This window comes from Saccoglossus kowalevskii, chromosome 5 (genome assembly GCF_978046115.1).
Source record: "Saccoglossus kowalevskii chromosome 5, keSacKowa6.1, whole genome shotgun sequence".
In the NCBI taxonomy this organism is placed as follows: Eukaryota; Metazoa; Hemichordata; class Enteropneusta; family Harrimaniidae; genus Saccoglossus; species Saccoglossus kowalevskii.
Window position 1 is genome coordinate 4,447,976 of NC_140645.1, and position 15,077 is coordinate 4,463,052.

The following is a 15,077-nucleotide window of genomic DNA, read 5'->3' on the forward strand; positions in this document are numbered from 1 at the left end:
AAATCCCGGGAAAAAGTTGGTATGTACGGTGGAATAAAAATGTTGATGAGCCTAATGCACGTGGTATTCCCAGCCGGTCTCCATGCATGTACTAACCACGCCCGATGCAGCTTAACTTCAGTGATCGGACGAGAACTGGTGTATTCTGCAATGGTTTGGCAGTAGGCTGAATATTCGTCCTAATTGTATGTCATTTAATGCTTCGTCTAGGCAAAAAATCATGGGAAAAAGTTATTATGTAATGTGGAATAAAAATGTTGTTGAGCCTACTGCACGAGGTATTCCCAGCCGGTCTCCCGTGCAAGTACTAACCACGCCCGATGCGGCTTAGCTTCAGTGATCGGACGAGAACTGGTGTATTCTACAATGGTTTGGCAGTAGGCTGAATATTTGTCGGAATTGGATTTCAATTAATGATTCGGCTAGGCAAAAAATCACGGGAAAAAAGTGGTATGTATGGTTGAATAAAAATGTTGATAAGCCTACTGCACTTTTTAATCCCAGCAGGTCTCCCATGCAAGTACTAACCACGCCCGATGCAGCTTAACATCAGTGGTCGGACGAGAACTGGTGTATTCTGCAATGGTTTGGCAGTAGACTGAATATTCGTCGGAATTGGATGTAATTTAATACTTCGGCTAGGCAACAAATCCCGGGAAAAAGTTGGTATGTACGGTGGAATTAAAATGTTGATGAGCGTACTGCACGTGGTATTCCCAGCCTGTCTCACATCCAAGTACTAACCACGCCCGATGCAGCTTAACTTCAGTGATCGGACGAGAACTGGTGTATTCTGCAATGGTTTGGCAGTAGGTTGAATATTCATCCTAATTTTATGTCATTTAATGCTTCGTCTAGGCAAAAAATCATGGGAAAAAGTTAGCATGTAATGTGGAATAAAAATGTTGATGAGCCTACTGCACGAGGTATTCCCAGCCGGTCTCCCGTGCAAGTACTAACCATTCCCGATGCAGCTTAGCTTCAGTGATCGGACGAGAACTGGTGTATTCTGCAATGGTTTGGCAGTAGGCTGATTATTTGTCGGAATTGGATTTCAATTAATGCTTCAGCTAGGCAAAAATTCATGGGAAAAAGATAGCATGTACGGTGGAATAAAAATATTGATAAGCCTACTGCACGTGGAATTCCCAGCAGGTCTCCCATGCAAGTACTAACCACGCCCAATGCAGCTTAACTTCAGTGATCGGACGAGAACTGGTGTAATTTGCAATGGTTTGGCAGTAGACTGAATATTCTTCGGAATTGGATGTAACTTAATACTTCGGCTAGGCAAAAAATCCCGGGAAAAAGTTAGTATGTACGGTGGAATAAAAATGTTGATGAGCCTAATGCACGTGGTATTCCCAGCTGGTCTCCCATGCAATTACTAACCACGCTCGATGCAGCTTAACTTCAGTGATTGGACGAGAACTGGTGTATTCTGCAATGGTTTGGCAGTAGGCTGAATATTCGTCCTAATTGTATGTCATTTAATGCTTCGTCTAGGCAAAAAATCATGGGAAAAATTTAGCATGTAATGTGGAATAAAAATGTTGATGAGCCTACTGCACGAGGTATTCCCAGCCGGTCTCCCGTGCAAGTACTAACCACGCCCGATGCGGCTTAGCTTCAGTGATCGGACGAGAACTGGTGTATTCTGCAATGGTTTGGCAGTAGGCTGAACATTCGTCGAAATTGGATGTAAATTAATACTTCGGCTAGGCAACAAATCCCGGGAAAAAGTTGGTATGTACGGTGGAATAAAAATGTTGATAAGCCTACTGCACGTGGTATTCCCAGCCGGTCTCCATGCATGTACTAACCACGCCCGATGCAGCTTAACTTCAGTGATCGGACGAGAACTGGTGTATTCTGCAATGGTTTGGCAGTAGGCTGAATATTCGTCCTAATTGTATGTCATTTAATGCTTCGTCTAGGCAAAAAATCATGGGAAAAAGTTAGTATGTAATGTGGAATAAAAATGTTGATGAGCCTACTGCACGAGGTATTCCCAGCCGGTCTCCCGTGCAAGTACTAACCACGCCCGATGCGGCTTAGCTTCAGTGATAGGACGACAACTGGTGTATTCTGCAATGGTTTGGCAGTAGGCTGAATATTTGTCGGAATTGGATTTCAATTAATGATTCGGCTAGGCAAAAAATCACGGGAAAAAAGTGGTATGTATGGTTGAATAAAAATGTTCATAAGCCTACTGCACTTTTTAATCCCAGCAGGTCTCCCATGCAAGTACTAACCACGCCCGATGCAGCTTAACATCAGTGATCGGACGAGAACTGGTGTATTCTGCAATGGTTTGGCAGTAGACTGAATATTCGTCGGAATTGGATGTAATTTAATACTTCGGCTAGGCAACAAATCCCGGGAAAAAGTTGGTATGTACGGTGGAATTAAAATGTTGATGAGCGTACTGCACGTGGTATTCCCAGCCTGTCTCACATCCAAGTACTAACCACGCCCGTTGCAGCTTAACTTCAGTGATCGGACGAGAACTGGTGTATTCTGCAATGGTTTGGCAGTAGGTTGAATATTCATCCTAATTTTATGTCATTTAATGCTTCGTCTAGGCAAAAAATCATGGGAAAAAGTTAGCATGTAATGTGGAATAAAAATGTTGATGAGCCTACTGCACGAGGTATTCCCAGCCGGTCTCCCGTGCAAGTACTAACCACGCCCGATGCAGCTTAGCTTCAGTGATCGGACGAGAACTAGTGTATTCTGCAATGGTTTGGCAGTAGGCTGATTATTTGTCGGAATTGGATTTCAATTAATGCTTCAGCTAGGCAAAAATTCATGGGAAAAAGATAGCATGTACAGTGGAATAAAAATATTGATAAGCCTACTGCACGTGGAATTCCCAGCAGGTCTCCCATGCAAGTACTAACCACGCCCAATGCAGCTTAACTTCAGTGATCGGACGAGAACTGGTGTAATTTGCAATGGTTTGGCAGTAGACTGAATATTCTTCGGAATTGGATGTAACTTAATACTTCGGCTAGGCAAAAAATCCCGGGAAAAAGTTAGTATGTACGGTGGAATAAAAATGTTGATGAGCCTAATGCACGTGGTATTCCCAGCTGGTCTCCCATGCAATTACTAACCACGCTCGATGCAGCTTAACTTCAGTGATTGGACGAGAACTGGTGTATTCTGCAATGGTTTGGCAGTAGGCTGAATATTCGTCCTAATTGTATGTCATTTAATGCTTCGTCTAGGCAAAAAATCATGGGAAAAATTTAGCATGTAATGTGGAATAAAAATGTTGATGAGCCTACTGCACGAGGTATTCCCAGCCGGTCTCCCGTGCAAGTACTAACCACGCCCGATGCGGCTTAGCTTCAGTGATCGGACGAGAACTGGTGTATTCTGCAATGGTTTGGCAGTAGGCTGAACATTCGTCGAAATTGGATGTAATTTAATACTTCGGCTAGGCAACAAATCCCGGGAAAAAGTTGGTATGTACGGTGGAATAAAAATGTTGATAAGCCTACTGCACGTGGTATTCCCAGCCGGTCTCCCATGCAATTACTAAGCATGCCCGATGCAGATTAACTTCAGTGATCGGACGAGAACTGGTGTATTCTGCATTGGTTTGGCAGTAGGCTGAATATTCTTAGCAATTAGATGTCATTTAATGCTTCGGCTATGCAAAAAATCATGGAAAAAGGTTAGTATGTACGGTGGAATAAAAATGGTCATTAGCCTACTGCAGGTGGTATTCCCAGCCGGTCTCCCACGCAAGTACTAACCACGCCCGATGCAGCTTAACTTCAGCGATCGGACGAGAACTGGTGTATTCTGCAATGGTTTGGCAGTAGGCTGAATATTCGTCGGAATTGGATGTAATTTAATACTTCGGCTAGGCTAAAAATCATGGAAAAAAGTTAGTATGTACGGTGGAATAAAAATGTTCATCAGCCTACTGCAGATGGTATTCCCAGCCGATCTCCCACGCAAGTACTAACCACGCCCGATGCAGCTTAACTTCAGTGATCGGACGAGAACTGGTGTATTCTGCAATGGTTTGGCAGTAGGCTGAATATTCGTCGGAATTGGATGAAATTTTTTACTTCGGCTAGGCAACAAATCCCGGGAAATATGGTATGTACGGTGGAATAAAAATGTTGATAAGCCTACTGCACGTGGTATTCCCAGCCGGTCTCCCATGCAAGTACTAACCATGCCCTATGCAGATTAACTTCAATGATGAGACGAGAACTGGTGTATTCTGCATTGGTTTGGCAGTAGGCTGAATATTCGTCGCAATTGGATGTCATTTAGTGCTTCGTCTAGGCAAAAAATCATGGGAAAAAGTTAGTATGTAATGTGGACTAAAAATGTTCATCATCCTACTGCACGTGGTATTCCCAGCCGGTCTCCCATGCAAGTACTAACCACGCCCGATGCAGCTTAACTTCAGTGATCGGACGAGAACTGGTGTATTCTGCAATGGTTGGGCAGTAGGCTGAATATTCTACCGAATTGTATGTTATTTAATCCTTCGTCAAGGCAAAAAATCATTGGAAAAAGTTAGCATGTAATGTGGAATAAAAATGTTGATGAGCCTACTGCACGAGGTATTCCCCGCAGGTCTCACGTGCAAGTACTAACCACGCCCGATGCGGCTTAGCTTCAGTGATCGGACGAGAACTGGTGTATTCTGCAATGGTTTGGCAGTAGGCTGAATATTTGTCGGAATTGGATTTCAATTAATGCTTCGGCTAGGCAAAAAATCACGGGAAAAAGTTGGTATGTACGGTGGAATAAAAATATTGATAAGCCTACTGCACGTGGTATTCCCAGCCGGTCTCCCATGCAAGTACTAACCACGCCCGATGCTGATTAACTTCAGTGATCGAACGAGAACTGGTGTATTCTGCAATGGGTTGGCAGTAGGCTGAATATTCTACCGAATTGTATGTCATTTAATCCTTTGTCAAGGCAAAAAATCATTGGAAAAAGTTAGCATGTAATGTGGAATAAAAATCTTGATGAGCCTACTGCACGAGGTATTCCCCGCCGGTCTCACGTGCAAGTACTAACCACGCCCGATGCGGCTTAGCTTCAGTGATCGGACGAGAACTGGTGTATTCTGCAATGGTTTGGCAGTAGGCTGAATATTTGTCGGAATTGGATTTCAATTAATGCTTCGGCTAGGCAAAAAATCACGGGAAAAAGTTGGTATGTACGGTGGAATAAAAATATTGATAAGCCTACTGCACGTGGTATTCCCAGCCGGTCTCCCATGCAAGTACTAACCACGCCCGATGCAGCTTAACTTCAGTAATCGGACGAGAACTGGTGTATTCTGCAATGGTTTGGCAGTAGGCTGAATATTTGTCGGAATTGGATTTCAATTAATGCTTCGGCTAGGCAAAAAATCACGGGAAAAAGATAGTATGAATGGTGGAATAAAAATGTTGATATGCCTACTGCACGTGGTATTCCCAGCCGGTCTCCCATGCAAGTACTAACCACGCCCGATGCAGATTAACTTCAGTGATCGGACGAGAACTGGTGTATTCTGCAATGGGTTGGCAGTAGGCTAAATATTCGTCGGAATTGGATGTCGTTTAATGCTTCGGCTATGCAAAAAATCATGGAAAAAGGTTCGTATGTACGGTGGAATAAAAATGTTCATTAGCCTACTGCAGGTGGTATTCCCAGCCGGTCTCCCACGCAAGTACTAACCACGCCCGATGCAGCTTAACTTCAGCGATCGGACGAGAACTGGTGTATTCTGCAATGGTTTGGCAGTAGGCTGAATATTCCTCGGAATTGGATGTAATTAAATACTTCGGCTAGGCAACAAATCGCGGGAAAAAAATGGTATGTACGGTTGAATAAAAATGTTGATAAGCCTACTGCACGTGGTATTCCCAGCCGGTCTCCCATGCAAGTACTAACCATGCCCGATGCAGATTAACTTCAGTGATCGGACGAGAACTGGTGTATTCTGCATTGGTTTGGCAGTAGGCTGAATATTCCTCGGAATTGGATGTAATTTAATACTTCGGCTAGGCAAAAAATCATGGAAAAAAGTTAGTATGTACGGTGGAATAAAAATGTTCATCAGCCTACTGCAGATGGTTTTCCCAGCCGATCTCCCACGCAAGTACTAACCACGCCCGATGCAGCTTAACTCCAGTGATCGGACGAGAACTGGTGTATTCTGCAATGATTTGGCAGCAGGCTGAATATTCGTCGGAATTGGATGTAATTTTTTACTTCGGCTAGGCAACAAATCCCGGGAAATATGGTATGTACGGTGGAATAAAAATGTTCATCAGCCTACTGCAGATGGTTTTCCCAGCCGATCTCCCACGCAAGTACTAACCACGCCCGATGCAGCTTAACTTCAGTGATCGGACGAGAACTGGTGTATTCTGCAATGGTTGGGCAGTAGGCTGAATATTCTACCGAATTGTATGTCATTTAATCCTTCGTCAAGGCAAAAAATCATTGGAAAAAGTTAGCATGTAATGTGGAATAAAAATGTTGATGAGCCTACTGCACGAGGTATTCCCCGCCGGTCTCACGTGCAAGTACTAACCACGCCCGATGCGGCTTAGCTTCAGTGATCGGACGAGAACTGGTGTATTCTGCAATGGTTTGGCAGTAGGCTGAATATTTGTCGGAATTGGATTTCAATTAATGCTTCGGCTAGGCAAAAAATCACGGGAAAAAGTTGGTATGTACGGTGGAATAAAAATATTGATAAGCCTACTGCACGTGGTATTCCCAGCCGGTATTCCATGCAAGTACTAACCACGCCCGATGCTGATTAACTTCAGTGATCGGACGAGAACTGGTGTATTCTGCATTGGTTTGGCAGTAGGCTGAATATTCCTCGGAATTGGATGTAATTTAATACTTCGGCTAGGCAAAAAATCATGGAAAAAAGTTAGTATGTACGGTGGAATAAAAATGTTCATCAGCCTACTGCAGATGGTTTTCCCAGCCGATCTCCCACGCAAGTACTAACCACGCCCGATGCAGCTTAACTCCAGTGATCGGACGAGAACTGGTGTATTCTGCAATGATTTGGCAGTAGGCTGAATATTTGTCGGAATTGGATTTCAATTAATGCTTCGGCTAGGCAAAAAATCACGGGAAAAAGTTGGTATGTACGGTGGAATAAAAATATTGATAAGCCTACTGCACGTGGTATTCCCAGCCGGTATTCCATGCAAGTACTAACCACGCCCGATGCTGATTAACTTCAGTGATCGAACGAGAACTGGTGTATTCTGCAATGGGTTGGCAGTAGGCTGAATATTCTACCGAATTGTATGTCATTTAATCCTTCGTCAAGGCAAAAAATCATTGGAAAAAGTTAGCATGTAATGTGGAATAAAAATGTTGATGAGCCTACTGCACGAGGTATTCCCCGCCGGTCTCACGTGCAAGTACTAACCACGCCCGATGCGGCTTAGCTTCAGTGATCGGACGAGAACTGGTGTATTCTGCAATGGTTTGGCAGTAGGCTGAATATTTGTCGGAATTGGATTTCAATTAATGCTTCGGCTAGGCAAAAAATCACGGGAAAAAGTTGGTATGTACGGTGGAATAAAAATATTGATAAGCCTACTGCACGTGGTATTCCCAGCCGGTCTCCCATGCAAGTACTAACCACGCCCGATGCAGATTAACTTCAGTGATCGGACGAGAACTGGTGTATTCTGCAATGGGTTGGCAGTAGGCTAAATATTCGTCGGAATTGGATGTCGTTTAATGCTTCGGCTATGCAAAAAATCATGGAAAAAGGTTCGTAAGTACGGTGGAATAAAAATGTTAAATAGCCTACTGCAGGTGGTATTCCCAGCCGGTCTCCCACGCAAGTACTAACCACGCCCGATGCAGCTTAACTTCAGCGATCGGACGAGAACTGGTGTATTCTGCAATGGTTTGGCAGTAGGCTGAATATTCCTCGGAATTGGATGTAATTAAATACTTCGGCTAGGCAACAAATCGCGGGAAAAAATGGTATGTACGGTTGAATAAAAATTTTGATAAGCCTACTGCACGTGGTATTCAAAGCCGGTCTCCCATGCAAGTACTAACCATGCCCGATGCAGATTAACTTCAGTGATCGGACGAGAACTGGTGTATTCTGCATTGGTTTGGCAGTAGGCTGAATATTCCTCGGAATTGGATGTAATTTAATACTTCGGCTAGGCAAAAAATCATGGAAAAAAGTTAGTATGTACGGTGGAATAAAAATGTTCATCAGCCTACTGCAGATGGTTTTCCCAGCCGATCTCCCACGCAAGTACTAACCACGCCCGATGCAGCTTAACTTCAGTGATCGGACGAGAACTGGTGTATTCTGCAATGATTTGGCAGCAGGCTGAATATTCGTCGGAATTGGATGTAATTTTTTACTTCGGCTAGGCAACAAATCCCGGGAAATATGGTATGTACGGTGGAATAAAAATGTTCATCAGCCTATTGCAGATGGTTTTCCCAGCCGATCTCCCACGCAAGTACTAACCACGCCCGATGCAGCTTAACTTCAGTGATCGGACGAGAACTGGTGTATTCTGCAATGGTTAGGCAGTAGGCTGAATATTCGACCGAATTGAATGTCATTTAATGCTTCGTCTAGGCAAAAAATCATTGGAAAAAGTTAGCATGTAATGTGGAATAAAAATGTTGATGAGCCTACTGCACGAGGTATTCCCCGCCGGTCTCTCGTGCAAGTACTAACCACGCCCGATGCGGCTTAGCTTCAGTGATCGGACGAGAACTGGTGTATTCTGCAATGGTTTGGCAGTAGGCTGAATATTTGTCGGAATTGGATTTCAATTAATGCTTTGGCTAGGCAAAAAATCACGGGAAAATGTTGGTATGTACGGTGGAATAAAAATATTGATAAGCCTACTGCACGTGGTATTCCCAGCCGGTCTCCCATGCAATTACTAACCATGCCCGATGCAGATTAACTTCAGTGATCGGACGAGAACTGGTGTATTCTGCATTGGTTTGGCAGTAGGCTGAATATTTTTCGCAATTAGATGTCATTTAATGCTTCGCCTAGGCAAAAAATCATGGGAAAAATTTGGTACGTACGGTGGAATTAAAATGTTGATGAGCCTAATGCACGTGGTATTCCCAGCCGGTCTCCATGCATGTACTAACCACGCCCGATGCAGCTTAACTTCAGTGATCGGACGAGAACTGGTGTATTCTGCAATGGTTTGGCAGTAGGCTGAATATTCGTCCTAATTGTATGTCATTTAATGCTTCGTCTAGGCAAAAAATCATGGGAAAAAGTTAGCATGTAATGTGGAATAAAAATGTTGATGAGCCTACTGCACGAGGTATTCCCAGCCGGTCTCCCGTGCAAGTACTAACCACGCCCGATGCGGCTTAGCTTCAGTGATAGGACGAGAACTGGTGTATTCTGCAATGGTTTGGCAGTAGGCTGAATATTTGTCGGAATTGGATTTCAATTAATGATTCGGCTAGGCAAAAAATCACGGGAAAAAAGTGGTATGTGTGGTTGAATAAAAATGTTGATAAGCCTACTGCACTTTTTAATCCCAGCAGGTCTCCCATGCAAGTACTAACCACGCCCGATGCAGCTTAACTTCAGTGATCGGACGGGAACTGGTGTATTCTGCATTGGTTTGGCAGTAGGCTGAATATTCCTCGGAATTGGATGTAATTTAATACTTCGGCTAGGCAAAAAATCATGGAAAAAAGTTAGTATGTACGGTGGAATAAAAATGTTCATCAGCCTACTGCAGATGGTTTTCCCAGCCGATCTCCCACGCAAGTACTAACCACGCCCGATGCAGCTTAACTTCAGTGATCGGACGAGAACTGGTGTATTCTGCAATGATTTGGCAGTAGGCTGAATATTCGTCGGAATTGGATGTAATTTTTTACTTCGGCTAGGCAACAAATCCCGGGAAATATGGTATGTACGGTGGAATAAAAATGTTCATCAGCCTACTGCAGATGGTTTTCCCAGCCGATCTCCCACGCAAGTGCTAACCACGCCCGATGCAGCTTAACTTCAGTGATCGGACGAGAACTGGTGTATTCTGCAATGGTTAGGCAGTAGGCTGAATATTCGACCGAATTGTATGTCATTTAATGCTTCGTCTAGGCAAAAAATCATTGGAAAAAGTTAGCATGTAATGTGGAATAAAAATGTTGATGAGCCTACTGCACGAGGTATTCCCCGCCGGTCTCTCGTGCAAGTACTAACCACGCCCGATGCGGCTTAGCTTCAGTGATCGGACGAGAACTGGTGTATTCTGCAATGGTTTGGCAGTAGGCTGAATATTTGTCGGAATTGGATTTCAATTAATGCTTTGGCTAGGCACAAAATCACGGGAAAATGTTGGTATGTACGGTGGAATAAAAATATTGATAAGCCTACTGCACGTGGTATTCCCAGCCGGTCTCCAATGCAATTACTAACCATGCCCGATGCAGATTAACTTCAGTGATCGGACGAGAACTGGTGTATTCTGCAATGGTTTGGCAGTAGGCTGAATATTTGTCGGAATTGGATTTCAATTAATGATTCGGCTAGGCAAAAAATCACGGGAAAAAAGTGGTATGTATGGTTGAATAAAAATGTTGATAAGCCTACTGCACTTTTTAATCCCAGCAGGTCTCCCATGCAAGTACTAACCACGCCCGATGCAGCTTAACATCAGTGAACGGACGAGAACTGGTTTATTCTGCAATGGTTTGGCAGTAGACTGAATATTCGTCGGAATTGGATGTAATTTAATACTTCGGCTAGGCAACAAATCCCGGGAAAAAGTTGGTATGTACGGTGGAATTAAAATGTTGATGAGCGTACTGCACGTGGTATTCCCAGCCTGTCCCACGTCCAAGTACTAACCACGCCCGATGCAGCTTAACTTCAGTGATCGGACGAGAACTGGTGTATTCTGCAATGGTTAGGCAGTAGGCTGAATATTCGACCGAATTGAATGTCATTTAATGCTTCGTCTAGGCAAAAAATCATTGGAAAAAGTTAGCATGTAATGTGGAATAAAAATGTTGATGAGCCTACTGCACGAGGTATTCCCCGCCGGTCTCTCGTGCAAGTACTAACCACGCCCGATGCGGCTTAGCTTCAGTGATCGGACGAGAACTGGTGTATTCTGCAATGGTTTGGCAGTAGGCTGAATATTTGTCGGAATTGGATTTCAATTAATGCTTTGGCTAGGCAAAAAATCACGGGAAAATGTTGGTATGTACGGTGGAATAAAAATATTGATAAGCCTACTGCACGTGGTATTCCCAGCCGGTCTCCCATGCAATTACTAACCATGCCCGATGCAGATTAACTTCAGTGATCGGACGAGAACTGGTGTATTCTGCATTGGTTTGGCAGTAGGCTGAATATTTTTCGCAATTAGATGTCATTTAATGCTTCGCCTAGGCAAAAAATCATGGGAAAAATTTGGTACGTACGGTGGAATTAAAATGTTGATGAGCCTAATGCACGTGGTATTCCCAGCCGGTCTCCATGCATGTACTAACCACGCCCGATGCAGCTTAACTTCAGTGATCGGACGAGAACTGGTGTATTCTGCAATGGTTTGGCAGTAGGCTGAATATTCGTCCTAATTGTATGTCATTTAATGCTTCGTCTAGGCAAAAAATCATGGGAAAAAGTTAGCATGTAATGTGGAATAAAAATGTTGATGAGCCTACTGCACGAGGTATTCCCAGCCGGTCTCCCGTGCAAGTACTAACCACGCCCGATGCGGCTTAGCTTCAGTGATAGGACGAGAACTGGTGTATTCTGCAATGGTTTGGCAGTAGGCTGAATATTTGTCGGAATTGGATTTCAATTAATGATTCGGCTAGGCAAAAAATCACGGGAAAAAAGTGGTATGTGTGGTTGAATAAAAATGTTGATAAGCCTACTGCACTTTTTAATCCCAGCAGGTCTCCCATGCAAGTACTAACCACGCCCGATGCAGCTTAACTTCAGTGATCGGACGGGAACTGGTGTATTCTGCATTGGTTTGGCAGTAGGCTGAATATTCCTCGGAATTGGATGTAATTTAATACTTCGGCTAGGCAAAAAATCATGGAAAAAAGTTAGTATGTACGGTGGAATAAAAATGTTCATCAGCCTACTGCAGATGGTTTTCCCAGCCGATCTCCCACGCAAGTACTAACCACGCCCGATGCAGCTTAACTTCAGTGATCGGACGAGAACTGGTGTATTCTGCAATGATTTGGCAGTAGGCTGAATATTCGTCGGAATTGGATGTAATTTTTTACTTCGGCTAGGCAACAAATCCCGGGAAATATGGTATGTACGGTGGAATAAAAATGTTCATCAGCCTACTGCAGATGGTTTTCCCAGCCGATCTCCCACGCAAGTGCTAACCACGCCCGATGCAGCTTAACTTCAGTGATCGGACGAGAACTGGTGTATTCTGCAATGGTTAGGCAGTAGGCTGAATATTCGACCGAATTGTATGTCATTTAATGCTTCGTCTAGGCAAAAAATCATTGGAAAAAGTTAGCATGTAATGTGGAATAAAAATGTTGATGAGCCTACTGCACGAGGTATTCCCCGCCGGTCTCTCGTGCAAGTACTAACCACGCCCGATGCGGCTTAGCTTCAGTGATCGGACGAGAACTGGTGTATTCTGCAATGGTTTGGCAGTAGGCTGAATATTTGTCGGAATTGGATTTCAATTAATGCTTTGGCTAGGCAAAAAATCACGGGAAAATGTTGGTATGTACGGTGGAATAAAAATATTGATAAGCCTACTGCACGTGGTATTCCCAGCCGGTCTCCAATGCAATTACTAACCATGCCCGATGCAGATTAACTTCAGTGATCGGACGAGAACTGGTGTATTCTGCAATGGTTTGGCAGTAGGCTGAATATTTGTCGGAATTGGATTTCAATTAATGATTCGGCTAGGCAAAAAATCACGGGAAAAAAGTGGTATGTATGGTTGAATAAAAATGTTGATAAGCCTACTGCACTTTTTAATCCCAGCAGGTCTCCCATGCAAGTACTAACCACGCCCGATGCAGCTTAACATCAGTGAACGGACGAGAACTGGTTTATTCTGCAATGGTTTGGCAGTAGACTGAATATTCGTCGGAATTGGATGTAATTTAATACTTCGGCTAGGCAACAAATCCCGGGAAAAAGTTGGTATGTACGGTGGAATTAAAATGTTGATGAGCGTACTGCACGTGGTATTCCCAGCCTGTCCCACGTCCAAGTAGTAACCACGCCCGATGCAGCTTAACTTCAGTGATCGGACGAGAACTGGTGTATTCTGTAATGGTTTGGCAGTAGGCTGAATATTCATCCTAATTTTATGTCATTTAATGCTTCGTCTAGGCAAAAAATCATGGGAAAAAGTTAGCATGTAATGTGGAATAAAAATGTTGATGAGCCTACTGCACGAGGTATTCCCAGCCGGTCTCCCGTGCAAGTACTAACCACGTCCGATGCGGCTTAGCTTCAGTGATCGGACGAGAACTGGTGTATTCTGCAATGGTTTGGCAGTAGGCTGATTATTTGTCGGAATTGGATTTCAATTAATGCTTCAGCTAGGCAAAAATTCACGGGAAAAAGATAGCATGTACGGTGGAATAAAAATGTTGATGAGCCTACTGCACGAGGTATTCCCAGCCGGTCTCCCGTGCAAGTACTAACCACGCCCGATGCGGCTTAGCTTCAGTGATCGGACGAGAACTGGTGTAATTTGCAATGGTTTGGCAGAAGACTGAATATTCTTCGGAATTGGATGTAATTTAATACTTCGGCTAGGCAACAAATCCCGGGAAAAAGTTGGTATGTACGGTGGAATAAAAATGTTGATGAGCGTACTGCACGTGGTATTCCCAGCCGGTCTCACATCCAAGTACTAACCACGCCCAATGCAGCTTAACTTCAGTGATAGGACGAGAACGGGTGTATTCTGCAATGGTTTGGCAGTAGGCTGAATATTCGTCGGAATTGGATGTAACTTAATACTTCGGCTAGGCAAAAAATCCCGGGAAACAGTTAGTATGTACGGTGGAATAAAAATGTTGATGAGCCTAATGCACGTGGTATTCCCATCTGGTCTCCCATGCAATTACTAACCACGCTCGATGCAGCTTAACTTCAGTGATTGGACGAGAACTGGTGTATTCTGCAATTGTTTGGCAGTAGACTGAATATTCGTCCTAATTGTATGTCATTTAATGCTTCGTCTAGGCAAAAAATCATGGGAAAAAGTTAGCATGTAATGTGGAATAAAAATGTTGATGAGCCTACTGCACGAGGTATTCCCAGCCGGTCTCCCGTGCAAGTACTAACCACGCCCGATGCGGCTTAGCTTCAGTGATCGGACGAGAACTGGTGTATTCTGCAATGGTTTGGCAGTAGGCTGAATATTCGTCGAAATTGGATGTAATTTAATACTTCGGCTAGGCAACAAATCCCGGGAAAAAGTTGGTATGTACGGTGGAATAAAAATGTTGATAAGCCTACTGCACGTGGTATTCCCAGCCAGTCTCCCATGCAATTACTAAGCATGCCCGAAGCAGATTAACTTCAGTGATCGGACGAGAACTGGTGTATTCTGCATTGGTTTGGCAGTAGGCTGAATATTCTTAGCAATTAGATGTCATTTAATGCTTCGGCTATACAAAAAATCATGGAAAAAGTTTAGTATGTACGGTGGAATGAAAATGTTCATTAGCCTACTGCAGGTGGTATTCCCATCCGGTCTCCCACGCAAGTACTAACCACGCCCGATGCAGCTTAACTTCAGCGATCGGACGAGAACTGGTGTATTCTGCAATGGTTTGGAAGTAGGCTGAATATTCGTCGGAATTGGATGTAATTTAATACTTCGGCTAGGCAAAAAATCATGGAAAAAAGTTAGTATGTACTGTGGAATAAAAATGTTCATCAGCCTACTGCAGATGGTATTCCCAGCCGATCTCCCACGCAAGTACTAACCACGCCCGATGCAGCTTAACTTCAGTGATCGGACGAGAACTGGTGTATTCTGCAATGGTTTGGCAGTAGGCTGAATATTCGTCGGAATTGG

The 15,077-nt window shown here is 43.9% G+C and overlaps 66 pseudogenes; all 66 read right to left on the bottom strand.

Annotated features, from left to right (window-relative positions):
• Positions 1–48: 48 nt before the first annotated feature.
• Positions 49–167, bottom strand: LOC146744672 (5S ribosomal RNA; annotated as a pseudogene).
• Positions 168–263: 96 nt separating this feature from the next.
• On the bottom strand, positions 264–383 carry LOC146744673 (5S ribosomal RNA; annotated as a pseudogene).
• Positions 384–479: 96 nt separating this feature from the next.
• LOC146744674 (5S ribosomal RNA) lies at positions 480–599 on the bottom strand (annotated as a pseudogene).
• Positions 600–695: 96 nt separating this feature from the next.
• LOC146744675 (5S ribosomal RNA) lies at positions 696–815 on the bottom strand (annotated as a pseudogene).
• A 96-nt stretch (positions 816–911) lies between these two features.
• On the bottom strand, positions 912–1,031 carry LOC146744676 (5S ribosomal RNA; annotated as a pseudogene).
• Positions 1,032–1,127: 96 nt separating this feature from the next.
• LOC146744677 (5S ribosomal RNA) lies at positions 1,128–1,247 on the bottom strand (annotated as a pseudogene).
• A 96-nt stretch (positions 1,248–1,343) lies between these two features.
• Positions 1,344–1,463, bottom strand: LOC146744678 (5S ribosomal RNA; annotated as a pseudogene).
• A 96-nt stretch (positions 1,464–1,559) lies between these two features.
• LOC146744679 (5S ribosomal RNA) lies at positions 1,560–1,679 on the bottom strand (annotated as a pseudogene).
• A 96-nt stretch (positions 1,680–1,775) lies between these two features.
• Positions 1,776–1,894, bottom strand: LOC146744680 (5S ribosomal RNA; annotated as a pseudogene).
• Positions 1,895–1,990: 96 nt separating this feature from the next.
• LOC146744681 (5S ribosomal RNA) lies at positions 1,991–2,110 on the bottom strand (annotated as a pseudogene).
• Positions 2,111–2,206: 96 nt separating this feature from the next.
• On the bottom strand, positions 2,207–2,326 carry LOC146744682 (5S ribosomal RNA; annotated as a pseudogene).
• A 96-nt stretch (positions 2,327–2,422) lies between these two features.
• On the bottom strand, positions 2,423–2,542 carry LOC146744683 (5S ribosomal RNA; annotated as a pseudogene).
• A 96-nt stretch (positions 2,543–2,638) lies between these two features.
• LOC146744684 (5S ribosomal RNA) lies at positions 2,639–2,758 on the bottom strand (annotated as a pseudogene).
• Positions 2,759–2,854: 96 nt separating this feature from the next.
• On the bottom strand, positions 2,855–2,974 carry LOC146744685 (5S ribosomal RNA; annotated as a pseudogene).
• Positions 2,975–3,070: 96 nt separating this feature from the next.
• LOC146744686 (5S ribosomal RNA) lies at positions 3,071–3,190 on the bottom strand (annotated as a pseudogene).
• Positions 3,191–3,286: 96 nt separating this feature from the next.
• On the bottom strand, positions 3,287–3,406 carry LOC146744687 (5S ribosomal RNA; annotated as a pseudogene).
• Positions 3,407–3,502: 96 nt separating this feature from the next.
• LOC146744688 (5S ribosomal RNA) lies at positions 3,503–3,622 on the bottom strand (annotated as a pseudogene).
• A 96-nt stretch (positions 3,623–3,718) lies between these two features.
• LOC146744689 (5S ribosomal RNA) lies at positions 3,719–3,838 on the bottom strand (annotated as a pseudogene).
• A 96-nt stretch (positions 3,839–3,934) lies between these two features.
• On the bottom strand, positions 3,935–4,054 carry LOC146744690 (5S ribosomal RNA; annotated as a pseudogene).
• Positions 4,055–4,148: 94 nt separating this feature from the next.
• Positions 4,149–4,268, bottom strand: LOC146744691 (5S ribosomal RNA; annotated as a pseudogene).
• A 96-nt stretch (positions 4,269–4,364) lies between these two features.
• Positions 4,365–4,484, bottom strand: LOC146744692 (5S ribosomal RNA; annotated as a pseudogene).
• A 96-nt stretch (positions 4,485–4,580) lies between these two features.
• Positions 4,581–4,700, bottom strand: LOC146744693 (5S ribosomal RNA; annotated as a pseudogene).
• A 96-nt stretch (positions 4,701–4,796) lies between these two features.
• LOC146744694 (5S ribosomal RNA) lies at positions 4,797–4,916 on the bottom strand (annotated as a pseudogene).
• A 96-nt stretch (positions 4,917–5,012) lies between these two features.
• Positions 5,013–5,132, bottom strand: LOC146744695 (5S ribosomal RNA; annotated as a pseudogene).
• A 96-nt stretch (positions 5,133–5,228) lies between these two features.
• LOC146744696 (5S ribosomal RNA) lies at positions 5,229–5,348 on the bottom strand (annotated as a pseudogene).
• Positions 5,349–5,444: 96 nt separating this feature from the next.
• LOC146744697 (5S ribosomal RNA) lies at positions 5,445–5,564 on the bottom strand (annotated as a pseudogene).
• A 96-nt stretch (positions 5,565–5,660) lies between these two features.
• LOC146744698 (5S ribosomal RNA) lies at positions 5,661–5,780 on the bottom strand (annotated as a pseudogene).
• Positions 5,781–5,876: 96 nt separating this feature from the next.
• On the bottom strand, positions 5,877–5,996 carry LOC146744699 (5S ribosomal RNA; annotated as a pseudogene).
• A 96-nt stretch (positions 5,997–6,092) lies between these two features.
• Positions 6,093–6,212, bottom strand: LOC146744700 (5S ribosomal RNA; annotated as a pseudogene).
• A 94-nt stretch (positions 6,213–6,306) lies between these two features.
• LOC146744701 (5S ribosomal RNA) lies at positions 6,307–6,426 on the bottom strand (annotated as a pseudogene).
• A 96-nt stretch (positions 6,427–6,522) lies between these two features.
• LOC146744702 (5S ribosomal RNA) lies at positions 6,523–6,642 on the bottom strand (annotated as a pseudogene).
• A 96-nt stretch (positions 6,643–6,738) lies between these two features.
• LOC146744703 (5S ribosomal RNA) lies at positions 6,739–6,858 on the bottom strand (annotated as a pseudogene).
• A 96-nt stretch (positions 6,859–6,954) lies between these two features.
• LOC146744704 (5S ribosomal RNA) lies at positions 6,955–7,074 on the bottom strand (annotated as a pseudogene).
• Positions 7,075–7,170: 96 nt separating this feature from the next.
• LOC146744705 (5S ribosomal RNA) lies at positions 7,171–7,290 on the bottom strand (annotated as a pseudogene).
• Positions 7,291–7,386: 96 nt separating this feature from the next.
• Positions 7,387–7,506, bottom strand: LOC146744706 (5S ribosomal RNA; annotated as a pseudogene).
• Positions 7,507–7,602: 96 nt separating this feature from the next.
• Positions 7,603–7,722, bottom strand: LOC146744707 (5S ribosomal RNA; annotated as a pseudogene).
• A 96-nt stretch (positions 7,723–7,818) lies between these two features.
• On the bottom strand, positions 7,819–7,938 carry LOC146744708 (5S ribosomal RNA; annotated as a pseudogene).
• A 95-nt stretch (positions 7,939–8,033) lies between these two features.
• On the bottom strand, positions 8,034–8,153 carry LOC146744709 (5S ribosomal RNA; annotated as a pseudogene).
• Positions 8,154–8,249: 96 nt separating this feature from the next.
• LOC146744710 (5S ribosomal RNA) lies at positions 8,250–8,369 on the bottom strand (annotated as a pseudogene).
• Positions 8,370–8,463: 94 nt separating this feature from the next.
• On the bottom strand, positions 8,464–8,583 carry LOC146744711 (5S ribosomal RNA; annotated as a pseudogene).
• A 96-nt stretch (positions 8,584–8,679) lies between these two features.
• On the bottom strand, positions 8,680–8,799 carry LOC146744712 (5S ribosomal RNA; annotated as a pseudogene).
• A 96-nt stretch (positions 8,800–8,895) lies between these two features.
• On the bottom strand, positions 8,896–9,015 carry LOC146744713 (5S ribosomal RNA; annotated as a pseudogene).
• A 96-nt stretch (positions 9,016–9,111) lies between these two features.
• On the bottom strand, positions 9,112–9,230 carry LOC146744714 (5S ribosomal RNA; annotated as a pseudogene).
• A 96-nt stretch (positions 9,231–9,326) lies between these two features.
• LOC146744715 (5S ribosomal RNA) lies at positions 9,327–9,446 on the bottom strand (annotated as a pseudogene).
• Positions 9,447–9,542: 96 nt separating this feature from the next.
• On the bottom strand, positions 9,543–9,662 carry LOC146744716 (5S ribosomal RNA; annotated as a pseudogene).
• A 96-nt stretch (positions 9,663–9,758) lies between these two features.
• Positions 9,759–9,878, bottom strand: LOC146744717 (5S ribosomal RNA; annotated as a pseudogene).
• A 94-nt stretch (positions 9,879–9,972) lies between these two features.
• LOC146744718 (5S ribosomal RNA) lies at positions 9,973–10,092 on the bottom strand (annotated as a pseudogene).
• Positions 10,093–10,188: 96 nt separating this feature from the next.
• Positions 10,189–10,308, bottom strand: LOC146744719 (5S ribosomal RNA; annotated as a pseudogene).
• A 96-nt stretch (positions 10,309–10,404) lies between these two features.
• Positions 10,405–10,524, bottom strand: LOC146744720 (5S ribosomal RNA; annotated as a pseudogene).
• Positions 10,525–10,836: 312 nt separating this feature from the next.
• LOC146744721 (5S ribosomal RNA) lies at positions 10,837–10,956 on the bottom strand (annotated as a pseudogene).
• A 96-nt stretch (positions 10,957–11,052) lies between these two features.
• On the bottom strand, positions 11,053–11,172 carry LOC146744722 (5S ribosomal RNA; annotated as a pseudogene).
• A 96-nt stretch (positions 11,173–11,268) lies between these two features.
• LOC146744723 (5S ribosomal RNA) lies at positions 11,269–11,388 on the bottom strand (annotated as a pseudogene).
• A 96-nt stretch (positions 11,389–11,484) lies between these two features.
• On the bottom strand, positions 11,485–11,603 carry LOC146744724 (5S ribosomal RNA; annotated as a pseudogene).
• Positions 11,604–11,699: 96 nt separating this feature from the next.
• LOC146744725 (5S ribosomal RNA) lies at positions 11,700–11,819 on the bottom strand (annotated as a pseudogene).
• A 96-nt stretch (positions 11,820–11,915) lies between these two features.
• On the bottom strand, positions 11,916–12,035 carry LOC146744726 (5S ribosomal RNA; annotated as a pseudogene).
• A 96-nt stretch (positions 12,036–12,131) lies between these two features.
• LOC146744727 (5S ribosomal RNA) lies at positions 12,132–12,251 on the bottom strand (annotated as a pseudogene).
• A 94-nt stretch (positions 12,252–12,345) lies between these two features.
• Positions 12,346–12,465, bottom strand: LOC146744728 (5S ribosomal RNA; annotated as a pseudogene).
• Positions 12,466–12,561: 96 nt separating this feature from the next.
• LOC146744729 (5S ribosomal RNA) lies at positions 12,562–12,681 on the bottom strand (annotated as a pseudogene).
• A 96-nt stretch (positions 12,682–12,777) lies between these two features.
• Positions 12,778–12,897, bottom strand: LOC146744730 (5S ribosomal RNA; annotated as a pseudogene).
• A 528-nt stretch (positions 12,898–13,425) lies between these two features.
• LOC146744731 (5S ribosomal RNA) lies at positions 13,426–13,545 on the bottom strand (annotated as a pseudogene).
• Positions 13,546–13,641: 96 nt separating this feature from the next.
• On the bottom strand, positions 13,642–13,761 carry LOC146744732 (5S ribosomal RNA; annotated as a pseudogene).
• Positions 13,762–13,857: 96 nt separating this feature from the next.
• Positions 13,858–13,977, bottom strand: LOC146744733 (5S ribosomal RNA; annotated as a pseudogene).
• Positions 13,978–14,289: 312 nt separating this feature from the next.
• Positions 14,290–14,409, bottom strand: LOC146744734 (5S ribosomal RNA; annotated as a pseudogene).
• Positions 14,410–14,505: 96 nt separating this feature from the next.
• LOC146744735 (5S ribosomal RNA) lies at positions 14,506–14,625 on the bottom strand (annotated as a pseudogene).
• Positions 14,626–14,721: 96 nt separating this feature from the next.
• Positions 14,722–14,841, bottom strand: LOC146744736 (5S ribosomal RNA; annotated as a pseudogene).
• Positions 14,842–14,937: 96 nt separating this feature from the next.
• LOC146744737 (5S ribosomal RNA) lies at positions 14,938–15,057 on the bottom strand (annotated as a pseudogene).
• Between the last annotated feature and the right edge of the window lie 20 nt (positions 15,058–15,077).